Below are 16127 nucleotides of genomic sequence, written 5' to 3'. Positions count from 1 at the left end.
CAGGAATCAAACCTAGGTCTCCTCCATGGGAGGCAAGAATTCAACAACTGGACCACCACTGATGAGTTCCATTAGATTCAAAGTAATGAAGGGCAAATTAGTGAGGATTACCCATTTTAATGGGTGATAGAAGATAAGCCAGCAAAAGAGTGAGAAAAACCAGAAAGATAAGAGAATAAACCAAGAAAGCAGTATTTATGAAGTCAAGGAAATAGAGTTACAAAAAGGAAAAGAGTGGGTAAGTGGTTATCAACCTAAAGCCACAGAACAGTATTCTCACACAGGACCTCAGTCCTCATCCTCTCCTGGCAGAAAACATAGTCAGTTTTTCCCTAGTCTTTGTTTCAGTTCCCTCTTGCCTTTCAGAGAAATATTATAACAGTGAAAAGGAAATTTAAGTGTGACAGCATATATGAAAGTGCTTTGAAATCGGTAAGACACTTTGTGTGATGAAAGTCCACTGGGTGACTCAGACATGTTTTCTTAATGGAAAAGTTATTGCAACACAGCTCAAAGATGGTCAATGAAAGCAACCACACATCAACAGGAATAGCTATCCTATGTAAGACATTTCACCAACAAATTCTTCAGAATTTGCTCTATGCTGTTACTATTAGGTGCTATCCAGTCAGTTCTGACTCATACGAAGCCTATGTACAACAGAATCAAACATCGCCCAGTCCTGCATCATCCTCACAATTGTTGCTATGGTTGCATCCATTGTTGCAGCCAGTGTGTCAATTTATCTCTTTGAGAGTCTTCCTCTTTTTTAATTGACCCCCTGCTTCACCAAGCATGTTGTCACTCTCCAGGGAGGAGTTCTTCCTGATAACATATCCAAAGTACGTGAGAGGAAATCTCACAATCCTTCCTTTTAAGGAGAATGCTGTCTATGTTTCTCCCAAAACAGATTTGTTTGTTCTTCTGGAAGTGCATGTTATATTCAACCTTCTTCACCAACTCCATAATTCAAATGACCAACTCTTTTCCCACCCTCCTTATTCATCATCACTTTTCACATTCAAATGAAACAATTGAAAATATCATGGTTTGGGTTAGGTGTACCTTGTTGTTGTAGTTGTTATGTGCCATGGAGTTGTTTCTGACCCATAGCAACACTGTATATGGTTGCCAAGGAGCAGCTGGTACACTTGAACTGCCGACCTTGCAGTTCAAGCCAACTTTGCAGTCCCCAGTGCATTAACCCACAGCGCCACCTTAGATGTACTCAGAGTGACATCTTTGCTTTTTAACCCTGTAAAGAGCTATTTTGCAGATTTGTCCAATGCAATATGTCATGTCACTTCTTCAGAGCTACTTCCTTGAGTGTTGATCATGGATCTGAACAAAATGAAGTCTTTGACAACTTCAATCTTTTCTCCATTTATCATGATGTTATTTATTGGTCCAGTTGTATTTTTATTTTGTTTACACCGAGGTACAATCTACACTGAAGGCTGATCTTCATCAGTAAGTATTTTAAGTCCTCTTTGCTTTCAGCAAGCAAAGCTGTATCATCTGTATTGTTGTTGTTGTGAAGTGCTGTCGAATTGATTCTGACACATAGCGACCCTGTATAGGGTTTCTGAGGAGTACCTGGTGAACTTGAACCACCGATCTTGCAGTTCAAATGGCTTTGCAGCCTGGCACATTAACCCATAGCGCCACAGGCTGTTAATGAGTCTTCCTACATTGCTGATGTCATGTTCATCTTCATATAGTCCAGCTACTCAGATTATGTGTTCAGTATGCAGATTGAGTAAGTATGATGAAAGGATACAACACCTTTCCTAATTTTAAAGCACCCAGTATTCCCTTGTTAGAGTCAAAGGATTGCCTCTTGGTCTATATACAGATACTGCATGAGCACATTTAAATGTTCTAGAATTCTCACTCTTCACAATGTTATTTATAGTTTGTTGACCACACAGTCAATAAAATGCATGTAAACATCTTCTGGGATTCTCTGCTTTCAAAGAAGATCGATTTAGCATCAGCAACAATATCCCTTGTTCCCTGTCCTCCCTGAATTTGCTTGAATTTCTGGCAGTTCTCTGCCAATACACATTTTTAAATTATCTTCAGCAAAAGTTTACTTGCATGTGATACTAATGATATTGTTCAATAATTTCTGCTTTTTGTGGGATCACGTTTCTTTGGAATGGACACAAAGATTTGTTCCTTAGTCTCTGAACTTTATTTTCTCCTCTGCCTTAATGCCCCTGACTACCAACATTTTTCAGGTAGGTACAAAGGCATAGTAACAGTGGTATACAATCAACAACCAATCTAGAGTCATAATTCAGTCAATGGAAACACTATCAGGAATAACAAAGCTTTAAATGAGTTTAGACTTGAGCAAAATTCAAAATTCGGAAATAATGAAAACAATACAAATTTATTATCCTGAGTGATAGAGCTATATTGTGCAAGGAAAAGTAGAACTACATCTTTTCTCTCTGACTTTCTCCTTTCCTATCAAGAAAAAGGTTTTCAATAAAAAGCTCTAACACCTGAAATGATAAAACAAGTACATTTTAAAAGAAACTGAAGTCCATTTGGTTGGTGAACAGTAAGACCATTTTGCTTCTAGAAAATGGAAAAAAATGAAAAATAAATGAAAATAGACTGGCCCTAACTTAAGAAAAAAGAAAAACTTTTGTGGACAAGGTTGCTGTGGATCCACAGCTGTTGTTAGTTGCTGCGGAGTTGTGACCTTTCAGAGGCAGACCTCTCAGTGTGGGGATTCAAATCACTGGGTTAGGAGTTGAGCACATATGCATCTTGACTACCACAGATTCCTGTAGATTCCCAGAAGAATGCTCTAATAGGTTAATCATCATAGAACAGAGTGGGAAGTTTCCTGCTAAAGTAGTCTGGCTGGGCAGATGTATTTACCTCTCTCATTAAATCTCTTAGAAATGTCACAAAAGTAAAATTAAATTAAAATAAATCTAAAGTTTTAGAAAATTCACAAGATGGTTACTAATAATAGTCAATGTGAAGAGTTAGACATTTCTAGAGTATATCGATGCTAAAATTTAGTAGAGTTAAGGTACCCATAAGTTCAGACCAGTGCAAGAGAACTTCCAAAATGAAAAATTTCACAGCAGAATTGATGTTGTTCGGTAATCTACATTTTGTTGGCTCACCTTTTTTAGTCTCTGAACCTTATTTCCTCCTCTGAGTTAATACCCCTGACTAAAGGATAAGCACTGGATTGGTAACTGCAAGGAGAAGAGTTCAAACCCACCAGGTGCCCTCAGAAACCTATACAGCATTGCTATGAGTCAGAGCCAACTCCACAGCACACATCAATAGGTCTTGGTGTGATGCTATAGAATAAGCACTGGACTACAAACCACAAGGTCAGCAGTTCAAACCAGCCATTGCTCAAAACCCCAATACAGTGACACAATGGCTCAGACTCGACTCCATAGCACTTAGTGACAAGCTGGGAGAAGTGAGCCCTCAGGACCATAGTCTCAGAATACACCGTGGTCAAATGGCATAGCATAGTCCACAAAGACAATGTTCTACATCTTATTTCATTGAGTAGTGTTGGGGATCTTAAAAACTCATGAGTAGCCATCTAAGGTGCAGTCATTGGTCTCCCCATGTGCAGAAGAAAGGAAAGTGATGAGAATTGAAGAGACTTGGAATCAATCAGTCCAACAGACTAATGTAGCATGTGAGCATCAGTCTCCACAACTCTGAGACCAGAAGAACTAGATTGTGCCAGCTATCAACTGCTCTGAAAGGGATCACATTAGAAAGTCCTGGATAAAGCAGCACAAAATGTGGAACAAAAAATTTTTTTAAATTATTTTTTTAAAAAGAGCAAGGTTATTGATCAGAAAAAAGACTGAAAGAACCTGAGACTACAGCCCTCAACTATCCTTCAGATCTGGAAAGGATTTCACCTTCATAGCCTAATTTTCATCCAAGCAGCAGATAGGTATATGTTGTTGTTGTTGTTGTTAAGTACTGTAGAGTCGGTTCTGACTCAAAGCAACCCTGTACAGGGTTTCCAAGGCTGTAAATCTTTATGGGAGCAGAAAGTCTCATCTTTCTCCTGCGGAACAGCTGGTAGTTTCGAACTGCCAACCTTGAGGTTAGCAGCCCAATTCGTAACCACTACACTACCAGAGCTCCTTAGATAGGTATATAGAGACCAGCAAAACTAGTAAGGTATGTTCACTATGAAATGATCAATCATTCAAACTCAAACATTTACCAAGGACAAGGTTGAGAAGGGATGGGAAGGAGAGTGGAATAGAAACAGGAATCACAGGGATGTAGCAGCATGACTATTGTTGCATGAAGGGAATTGCAATCACTGAGATGAAAAAAAGTCTCTGATTTGTTGAATGTAAAACTGATGATCTTGTCTGTAAACCTTCACTCAATTCTCGATAAAATGTTTAAAAAAAAAAAAAATGAGCCCTGTGTGGGACCAGGTAACTAATAAAGGCAGATCTGGTACCTCCTAGGGGTTGATGCTGTTGTGTGCCCCAATCTGTCTATACCCAACCAAACCCATTGCCATAGAGTATATTTTCTGTCTCATAGCAACCATATATGACAAGGTAGAACTGCCCATCTTGGTTTTTCAAGATGGTAACCTTTACAGAAGCCACTGCCACATTTTTCTTCTGCATAGCCACTGATAGGTTAGAACTGTTGACCTTTTGGTTCACAGTTGAGCACTTAACCACTGTGCCACCAGAGCTCCAGCCTGTCTTTAGTGAGTGCTTTTGCACAGGAGATTATCAAAACTAGAACTAGACCCAAACAATCAGGACCTTGTCACAAGCAAGACCTTTCTCTTTCTTTGTCACAAGAAAAGGAGAGCTGAGTCATCCTTAAAAGAACTTGTACTCCTATTTTCAAGGAAATCTCATACTCCCTCTGTCACACACAGCCACTTGAGCCAGAGCTGAGATTCTAGTCAGGCACACAAGAATTCTTACTCTCTCCCACTACCATTCCTGTTCAAATAAGGCTGTTGCTATCTACAAATATGATCAAACAATCAAGAACTATCAGATGACTAAGAAAATGGAAAGGGAAGTAACAAACTCAAAACATACAACTTATCCCTGAGCAAACTTAATACAGTACACAAAATGAAACTCTAAAGTAAACATATTTAGAATCTTCAGAGAGCTGTTAGGGATCTCTGAGCCTATAAGAAATGAAATACAGATAGTCATTAAGTATTTAGGAAAATGTTTGTTGTTGTTATTGTTGTTATGTGTTGTGAGTCGGTTCCAACTCATAGCAACCCTGTTTCCGAGGCTCTTTACAGGAGCAGAAAGCCTCCTCTTTCTCCCACAGAACATCTGGTAGTTTCAAACTGCGGACTCTGAGGTTAGCAGCCCGAATTGTAACCACTACGCTACCAGAGCTCCTTAGGAAGATGTTTAGGGTATTTCGAATACTTGAAATAAGAAGGAAAAAGGGGAAACACTGATACATGAACTCATGAAGTGCAAGTCATGCCTCAATAACCTCATTTCCTTTTCTGAGAGGTCATCAGACTGGTAGATTGGGCGATGCCAGCAACGTGATGTGAATTTAAGTCATCCATTTCATACCTTGTTTCCTGATACCCCATAAACAAAGACAGCAGAGCCTACCAGTGATTAAAATAGTTGCCATATCCAGCTAACTGCACAATCTATTATAGATATTCCAAATATAACTGTTTTTCCCCTACAGATTGTAAACTTCTTGAGAGAAGGAATCATTTTCTGTGTTGCATTCAGTCATCTCCATTGTCTAGCCCAATAATTTGCCAATAATAAGTTATGAATAAAAATGCACTGAATGATAATCAAATGTAATGGTGATCAATACAAACTCTGTATTTAAAAATATGTACAAAGTAAAAGGGAAGGGAATAGCTTCCTTCTCAGTACATTTGGGAGATATATAGGGGTTATAGTTTATTGCCTGGTTAATGTTACCAACATTGTGACATGGCTGATGAGAGCTGTAGATAAACAATTATGTTGTTGTTAAGTGCGTCAAGTTGATTCCAACTCAGAGTGACCCAGTATAGGGTTTCTGAGAATAGCTTTGGCTGGTAGATTAGAACCACTGACCTTGAGGTTCAAGCCAAACTTGCAGTTAGTGTTTTACCTTACAGTGCCACATCAGGACTCCAAACAGCTATATTAAAGGCAAGTAGTATACAAAAATGCAGATCGAAGAGTTAAAACAGATTACTTTTCCAAAGATGACCACAACAGTATCTCTCATTCCACATGTATTTTTTTCCCCTTGGTGGCATGTTTATTTTTCTACCTGGAATGTGAACAGTGCGGACACAGGTCTGAAAAATCAGCTGCACTGAAACATTCCAATCAATTGCAAAACAGAGCACTAATGGTCATGGAGAGAGAGGGGCATGGTGGTTCCAGACCAGCTTCCCACAAGGGACTGTGGTCTAAGCCCGTAAGCCGAGGGTGCTCTGGGCAGGCTGGGGTGGGCTGTGCAGTACAGACTGTGGCAGTTCGGATAAGAAGGACCAATAAAAACAGGGGCTGCTGCTGAGCATGAGTTTATTGGCTTCTGGCCTCACACTTGCTGTTGTTTGATGAAGTTGATGAAGTTGATGAGCCCATTGGTGGAAGAGTCACGAGAGGTCACCGGGGTGTTGCCATCCAGCTCAGGTTCATTCTTCTTAGCCAGATGCTTGCCCAGCTCCACTCCCCACTGGTCAAAGTTGCTGATGTCCCAGATGACACCCTGAACGAAGATCTTGTCCTCATACATGGTGATCAGCAACCCAAGAATGAACGGCATGAACTTGGTGAACACATGGAATCCTCTGGATGATTTACCTTCAAAGACCTTGTGCGGCAACAGCTTCTCTAAGCCCTCCAGACTGTTTCCCGTGGCCTGGAGCTCTTTCCAGGCCTCTTCTGTTGTTTTCCCCTTCATCAGGGCTTCAGTCTGGGCTAAGAAGTTGGCCTGAAGGATCTTGTGATGCAGCCCCTTCCGTATAGGGTGCTGGGTCTGGACTGGGATAAGGAAGTTGCAGGGTATTATCCTGGTACCTTGGTGGATAAGCTGGTAGAAGGCATGCTGGCCATTTGTCCCTGGCTCTCCCCACAAGATGGGGCCTGTCTATATTCCACATGGGTGCTGGACTTGATGATGTATTTCCCATTGGACTCCAAGTCACTCTGTTGGAAGTAGGCAGCAAAACGGTGCAGGTACTGGTCATAGGGCAGCTTGGCCTGTGTTTCACAGCCAAAGCAGTTGATGTACCAGATACCAAGAAGAGCCAGCAAGACTTGGGCGTTCTTCTCCAGGGGCATGGTATAGAAGTGCTGGTCCATCCAGTGAGCTCCTGAAAGCAGCTGCTCAAAGTTGTCAAAACCCACATGCAGGGCAATGGAGAGTCCAATGGCTGACCACATTGAGTATCGTCCTCCAACCCAATCCCAGAACTCAAACATGTTTTGAGGGTCAATTCCAAACTCCTCCACTTTGGTCGTGTTGGTAGACAGGGCAACAAAAGTGCTTCGCAATTGCAAAGGATCCTTTGCCGACATGAAGAACCACTCCTCTGCTGTTTCTGCATTTGTGATGGTCTCCTGAATGTTAAAGGTCTTTGAAGCAATGATGAACAGGGAGGACTCTGGGTTCAGGGAGGCAAGTGTTTTGCTAATGTGGGTCCCATCAATGTTGGAAACAAACCAGATTCGGGGACCACCTGAAGAGTATGACTTAAGGGCTTCAATCACCATGAGGGGTCTCAGGTCAGAACCACCAGTGTCAATGTTGATGACATCCGTAATGGGCTTGCCTATGTATCCCTTCCAGTCACTACCACAGACACGCTGGCAGAAAGACTTCATCTTGTCCAGTACCCTGTTGACCTCTAGCATCACATTCTTGCTATCCACCAGAATGGGTGTGTTTGACTGGTTCTGCAGAGCCACATACAGTACTGCTCAGTCCTCAGTGAAGTTGATCTTCTCACCATTGAACATGCGATCCCACGCAGCATCCACACCCCTGGACTTGACCAGGTCCACCAGCATGTGCATCACTTCTTCTGTCACAAGGTTCTTGGAGTAATCCAGCAGAATCTGCCCATGATTGGTGTTAAGGGTCAAGCTGAAACGACTGAAGCACTCCTTGTTAAGAGTCGAAAAGGCAGCTCAGGTAGAGATCAGAACCTTTCACATGGTGCCAATGCTGCAGCTTCTGGACCTGCAGATTCCGGGCGAGGGCAGCCATAGCAGCACCAGTTGGGGACATGGACAGGGACCAGCCAGGAGGAAGAGGAAGCCCACATGCACTATTTACAATGTGACTTTGACTTTTTTTTTTTTTTTAAACATATACCTGTTTATTTAGTATTTATAATCACTTACGCTATATATGAGGTTAACCATCTGTATTTTACAGTGGTAACAAAGAATAGAATATGTGAGCCATGGATTCATAACAATTGAGTTTTCAGATACTGTCCCAGAAATTTAACCACTTTTTCTCTCATTGCTTTTAGATGTTACAGTTGGCTTGCTGGCTACAACTGCTTTCATTTCAGATTCGATTTCTCCTACAGCTTATTTTCCAAAACTAAATATTTTATATCAGTCACCAGATGGATACCAAGTAGATAAATTTTATAACTCTGTTGTTGTTGTTCAGTGGCCCAGTTGGTTTCAACTTGTAGCAACCCTGTATAGGGTTTCCGAGGAGTGGCTGGTGGGTTTGAACCTGACTTTGACTTTTGACATTCCTTCCATTAAGTGGTTAGCTCTGTTTCATTCCCTTATAAAATGAATAGGTCTGTTGTAATGGTGAGCATGCCACCATATGACTTCCTATGCTAGATCATAAGTGGCAATACTTGTTTTTTGTGTGTATGTGACATTCCTTCTTGAAACATAGGCATGTATGCTGCTGTAAAAAAGCCCAAGATGTCACATCAGCATTCCAGCAGAGGGCTCATTTGTCAGGCAGCTATGTGAGTGAACAAAATTTTAGATGAGTCCAGCCTTAGCCATCAAGCCATTCTCAGCTTTCAAGTCTACCCAGCTAAGGCTCCAGACATTGTGGAGAAGAAGCAAGACTTCCCCCTGTGCTATTCATAAATTCCTGAACCACAGAAATCATGGGTATAACAAATAGTTATTTTATGCCATTAAAATTAGAATGGTTTGTTGCATAGCCACCAGCAACTGAAAAAATAAGGAAATGAATATGCAATCAATTTACAATACATTTACTCAATGGAATATTGTATTACCACAATAAGAAAAGTTCATACTGAAATGCAAATAAAACTTCTATTATGAGTCACTTAATTCATTCAAGAAACATTGCTCAGCTTACTATGTGCTAGATGGTATTCTAGATGCTAAGGATACAACATTGAGCTAAACAAAGTGTCTACTCCAAGTCCACTGCCTGACCTGTGAATTTTAAGTCCCCCATTATACGGTCCTTAGTTTTTTGGGTTTTAACCATTGATGGTGTCCAGAATCTTATCTTCATCTTAGACCTGAGGTCCTGACCTACTCTTTTGAATTGGATGTCACATAGGCACATCTACTCCTAGTTAATGACACTGGTACCCAGTCAGAGTCCTAAATCAGCAATCTAGAAGTCATCAGAGATTCTCTCTCTCTCCCCTCATCTCTCACCACCTGACAATCCTGGGTTCACAGAGTTGCAAAGACTGCGGATCCTGGCCCCATGTCATTAGAATCATTCCTTGTTTTCCCAATCCATTTCCATAGCCTCAATTCATGTCATCATTATTTCTTCCCTGGGTTCTCAAAACAGTCTCAATCATCTTCCTGCCACCATAGTCCCTCAAATTCACACTAAATAATGTTATTATAGTGTATTTTTAAAATATATACATAAATAGGGTGTTATTTAAAATTTTTAACTTATACTCCTCGAAGTCCAAAATTTTTATCACTGGCATAAAATAAAGGGAAGTCATAAAACAGTGTGCATATTATTTGTTATTTATGTAAATTTACATACATATATACATAAATTTTTACATGCACAGAAAGTTATTAGGTGTTCAATAAAATATCAAGAACTACAACTTCATGAGCTCTTTTGGTGATTTATACTTTTTTTTTTTTTAACTTATTGTGAATAAGGTGAAGGTTTATAGAGCAAATCAGCCTTCCATTCAATAATTCATGAACCTTTTATTTCAGGTCATTAATTACAATCCCCACTATGTAACATCACTTATCCCACCTCCTCCCTGTGTTTCCCCTTTCCATTCTGTCTTTCCTTCTGAATTTTGTCCTTGGACGAATGCTGCCCTTTTGATCTCAAATGATTGATTATTCTAAGGAGCATATAACTTTCTAGTGTTAGTGTTCTCCTTATACAGCTGCCTATTGTTTAGCTGAAAATTGAGCTCTGCAGACAAATTCAGTTCCAGACCTGAAGGGTGACTGAGGACCAGAGTCTCAGGGGTCCACCAGTCTCTATCTGACCAGTAAGCCTGCTCTTTTTTATAATTTTGAGTTTTGTTCCACCTTTTCCTCCCACTCTATCCAGGACCTTCTGATGTGATCCCTTCCCATTCTGGTCTCAGGTTCATTCGTGAAGGCTGATGTTTGTGTGATCAATTAGTCCATTAGACTGATTGCTTCCATGCATTTTCAATTCTCTTCACTCATCTTCCTCCAGACTGGGAGAGAACAATAGGTGCACCTTAAATGACTGCTTCCAAGCTTTTAAGATCCCAGTTGCTACTCACCAAAGTAGACTGTGGTACATTTCTTTATGGACTATATTAATGTCTATTGTTCTGGTGTCTTCCAAAACAATGATCTCAATCCCCCAGGCACAGTGACTCATTCCCTCAAGGAGTTTGTGCTTAAGAAATTTTCACAGCACTATCCCCTGAATGCACTACTGTATTCCTGGATATATGTATTTGCAGCATAAGTAAACACACATGTAGCTAATTATATTCTCTAGCCTCCAGCCTTCACATATCCACTTTGCTCTGCGCTCAGGCTAGCTAAATGCTATTTACCTATCAGGTCTTAGGTAAGGTCATCAACTCTGACAGAGGCTTCTCCTTTTGTCTTCTCCAGGAACATACACTGACTTCTATCACCACTTAGCATGCTCCTTTTTAGTTACTTCTTAACTTCCATCTTTAAAAGGAATCCTACACACCATAGATCCTCAGAGCCCACTACAAGAACAGCATACTAAAACATTCAATGAAATGTTTCTCAACAAACTCAATGAAGTACTAAACAGATGCTGATACACCAGTTCACTGAAGCATTTTCCACAAAAGCTGAAAGGTGAAAATAATCTTAGTATCCATCATCAAATGAAGGACTAAACAAAATGTGGTATAGGCTTACAGTGGGATATTATTCAGACACGAAGAAGTGCTACAGCATGGATACATGCTACTACATGGATGAACCTTGAAAACATTATACTAAGTAAAATAAACCAGATACAGAAGGTGATACCTGTTATATAAAATGTCTAAAACAAGTAAGTGCATAGAGAAAAAATAAGTAGAGCAAAGGTTACCAGGAAGGAGCAGGAGGGAAGTTAAGAAGAAGAGTCATTTCTAATAGTCACAGAATTTCTGTTGAAAGTGATTAAAAAAAAAAAAAAACTTTTGGAAATGGATAGTGGGGACGGTTTCTCAACATGGTGAATGAAATGAATGCCTGTGCACTTAAAATTGGTGGGAAAGGGCTGTAGTGTAGTGAATTATTTAGTGTGTCACTTCTAGCCTTAGTCTTTGTAATTCCCATCAAACAACTATTTTCCTGATGGGGCTGGGTAAGAGAAAGTAGAAGATACTGATAGGATGATATGATTCAGTTGTGGATGTTAGCCAAGCTCCTTGTAATTGTAAAAGCTTAACGTTTTAGCATGGTTATAAAATGAGCCATCTCAGAAGCAGGAGGGGGAATCCGAGTACCATCAAAGAAAAAGAGCCAGGAGTGGAGTATGTCCTTTGGATCCTGAAATCCCTACACACTGAACCTCCTCGAAAAGAAATGGTTGATGTTCAACCACTTTAAGAAGTAGCATATGATTAAGAGCCAATGGTACTGAAGGAAGAAGTTCAAAGTGTACTGAAGGCATTGGTAAAGTACAAGGCTTCAAGAGTTGATGACATACAAATTGAAATCTTTCAACAAACTGAGGAAGCACAGGAGGCACTCACTCATCTCTGCCAAGAAATTTGGAAGACAGCAACCTGACCAACTGATTGGAAGAGATCCATAGTTGCACCCATTCCAAAGACCCATTCCAAAGACAGGTGAGCCAATAACATGTGGACATCATTGGACAATATCATTAATATCACACGCAACTAAAATTTTGCTACAGATAATTCAAACACTACTGAAGCAGTACATTGACAGGAAACTGCCAGAGGTTCAAGCAGGATTCGGACGAAGACATAGAATGAGGGATGTATCATTTCTGACCTCAGATGGATATTGGCTGAATGCAGAGAATACCAGAAACATTTTTACCTGTGCATTGTTGACTATAAAAAGGCTTTTGAGTGTGTAGATCATGAAAAGCTATGGACAACATTGCAGAGAATGAGTATTCCAGAACACTTAATTGTGTTCATGAGAAACCTGTACATAGACCAAGAGACAGTCGTTCAAACAGAACAAGGGGACACTGAATTGTTTAAAATCAGAAAACGTGTGTGCCAGGGTTATATTCTTTCACCATATTTGTCCAATCTGTATGCTGAGCAAATAATCCAAGAAACTGGATTATATGAAGAACATGGCATCAGGATTGGCGGGAGACACACTGACAACCTGTTATATGCAAAAATACAATCTTGCTTGCTGAAAGTGAAGAGGACTTAAAATACTTACTGACGAAGATCAAAGACCACAGCCTTCTGTATGGATTGTACCTCAATGTCAAGAACACAAAACTCCTCATCAGTGGACCATAAAATAACATCATGGTAACTGGAAAAAAGATTGAAGTTGTCAAAGACTTCATTTTGCTTGAATCCATCAACAACACTCATAGAAACAGCAGTCAAGAAATCAAACAATGCATTGTATTAGGCAAATCTGCTACATAAGACCTCTTTAAAGCGTTCAAGAGCAAAAATGTCAGTTTGAGGACTAAATGAACCTGGCACAATCAAGGTATTTTCAATAGCTTCATATAAAATGAAATTTGGACAATAAATAAGGAAAACCATAGAAGAATTGATGCATTTGTGTTAAGGTGTTGGAGAAAAATATTAAAAGTACCATGGATCTTTTCGGTCCCGCGGCGGTGGAGGTGCCAGTGGCGCCCACCCTCCTGGGCGAAGTGCGTTCACTCCAACTCTCCGCCGGCTTCGCAGAGTGTTCCGCCACCATGAAGGAACAGGCCATCTCCTTCGCCAAGGACTTCTGGCAGCCGGTATCACCGCCGCCATCTCCAAGATGGCCGTGGCCCCAATCAAGCGGGTCAAGCAAGCTGCTGCTGTAGGTGCAACACGCAAGCAAGCAGATCACGGCTGACTAGCAGTACAAGGGCATCATGGACTGCATCGTGCATATCCCCAAGGAACAAGGCATGCTGTCTTTGTGGCACAGGAACTTGGCCAACGTCATCCGCTACTTCCCCACCCAGGCCCTCAACTTCACCTTCAAGGACAACTACAAGCAGGTCTTCCTGGGCCGTGTGGACAAGCACACGCAGTTCTGGCGCTACTTCACAGGCAACCTGGCCTCCGGCCGAGCTACCGACACAACTTCCCTGTGATTCATCCATCCACTGGATTCCCCCAGGACCCAGCTGTCGGCCGACGTCTGCAAGTCCGGCACGGAGCACGAGTTCAAGAGCTTGGGAGACTGTCTGGTGAAGATCAGCAAGTTGCACGACATTCACAGCCTATACCAGGGCTTCAACGTGTCGGTACAGGGCATCATTATCTACCGCGCTGCCTACTTCGGCGTCTACGACACGGCCAAAGGCATGCTGCCCAACCCCAAGAACACACACACCGTGGTCAGCTGGATGATCGCACAGTGACCGCAGTGGCAGGAGTCGTCTCCTACCCCCTTCGATACTGTGCACAGATGCATGATGATGCAATCCGGGTGCAAAGGAGCAGACATTATGTGCATGGGCATCCTGCACTGGGGCAGAAGATTTTCAAGGACGAGGGGGGGTACGGCGTTCTTCAAGGGCGCATGTTCCAACGTACTGCGTGGCATGGGCGGGGCCTTCATGCTGGTCCTACTACGACGAGCTCAAGAAGGTCATCTAGGGTCTGCGCGGTCGCCAGGGGCCAGAGACTCATGGGGAGCTCACCCCACCCTAGGGACAACCGACCTTCAGGAATTCCTCCCGTCTCTGTCCCGTCCACATCGTGTCTCTGGGGGGCTAGGGCGCATGCTGCCGGAGCGCACTGTGACCACTGCCAACCCTCGGGTACCACCGCAGGTGTGCACGCTGTTATCTCGGCCTGGGAATACGCCATCACGCAGGCCCCAGAATCCAGATGCCACCTCCTGCCCACCCCCTCCCCACCTGTCTTGTCCAGTATTTATTTACAGAATCATGTCTTCTCGAGTCCGTCAGCACTAGCTCCTTGCTGCGCTTGAATCCCCGTGTATCGGGCATTCGGCTGCCGAACCGTAAACAGCGCTTGGAACCTCAAAAAAAAAAGTAACCATGAACCTCCAGAATAACAAACAAATTTGTATTGAAGTACAACCAGAATGCTCCTTAGAAGCCAAGATGACTATACTTCATCGCTCATATTTCAGACATATTATTAGGAGGGAAGCAGTCCTTGGAGAAGAACATCATGCTTGGTCAAATGGAGGGTCAGTGACAAAAAGGGAGATTCCCAATGAGATGGATTGGCACAGTGGCTGCAGTATTGGACTCAAGCATAACCATGAGTGAGAGATTGGTATAGGACCTGGCAGCATTTGGTTCTGTTTTGCATATTGTTGCTATGAATTGGAACCAACTTGATGGCACTAACAACACCAACTTGGGCAAAATATTGAACAATGCAGAAAACATCAAAGTAGGTTGAAGAAATACACAGTCACTATCAAAATGCAATGATTACTGTTCAACTGTTTCGACGAGATACTATATGATCAAGAGCCATAGTACTGAATAAAGTCCAAGCTGTACTGAAAGTATTGGTGAAAAACAAGGACTCAGGAATTGATGAAATACAAATTGAGATGTTTCAACAAATGAATGCAAAGCTGGAACCTCTCACATACCAAAGATATTTGAAAGATAGCTATCCTGGACAACTACCAGGAAGAGTTCCATATTTACACCCATTGCAAAGAAAGTTGACCCAATAGAATGTAAAACTTATCTAACAATATCATTACTATCACACATAAGCAAAATTTTGCTGAAGATAATTTAAAAAACAGTTGCAGCAGTACCTCAACAGGGAGTTGCCAGAAATCCAAGTCAGATTCAGAGGGGATGAGGAACAAGGGATATCATTGCTAATTACAGGTGAATCTTGGCTAAAAGCATAAAGATGTTTACCTGTTCTTGATTTATTATGCAGAGGCATTCAAATTATTGCACAAATTTATTATTTGAGTGTATGGATCATACCAAACCAGGAACAACATGGCAAAGAATTGGAATTCCAGAAAGTTTATTGTACTCATGCAGGACCTTTACATAGAGCAAAAGGCAGTCTTTCAAACAAAACAAGGAGATACTAGTGGTGGTGGTGGTGTGCTGTGGACTCGGTTCCAGTCTCATAGCCACCCTGTACAGGGTCTCCAAGGCTGTAAATCTTTACAGGAGCAGAAAGTCTCATCTTTCTCCATGGAACAGCTGGTAGTTTCTAACTGCTGACCTTGAGGTTAGCAACCCAATTCATAACCACTACGCTGCCAGAGCTCCTTTTTAAAATCAGGAGAGGTGTGTCTGGGTTATGTTTTGCCAAAGTTATTCAATCTGTATGCTGACCAAATGATTGGAGAAGCTAGACTCTATGAAGAACCTGGAATTAGGATTGGAGGAAGACTCATTAATAACCTGTGATATTCAGATGACACAACTTGCTTGCAATTACTGATGAAGATTCAACACTATAAAGCCTT

At 41.6% G+C, this 16127-nt stretch overlaps 2 pseudogenes; one reads left to right on the top strand and one right to left on the bottom strand.

Moving 5' to 3' along the window:
* Positions 1-6585: 6585 nt before the first annotated feature.
* On the bottom strand, positions 6586-8259 carry LOC102824549 (annotated as a pseudogene).
* Positions 8260-13398: 5139 nt separating this feature from the next.
* On the top strand, positions 13399-14296 carry LOC102831692 (annotated as a pseudogene).
* Positions 14297-16127: the final 1831 nt, after the last annotated feature.

The sequence above is a fragment of the Chrysochloris asiatica genome, unplaced genomic scaffold (assembly GCF_000296735.1).
Source record: "Chrysochloris asiatica unplaced genomic scaffold, ChrAsi1.0 scaffold00031, whole genome shotgun sequence".
Lineage (NCBI taxonomy): Eukaryota > Metazoa > Chordata > Mammalia > Afrosoricida > Chrysochloridae > Chrysochloris > Chrysochloris asiatica.
Note: the sequence above shows the minus strand (reverse complement) of the source record. Positions and strands in the feature narration are given on the sequence as shown.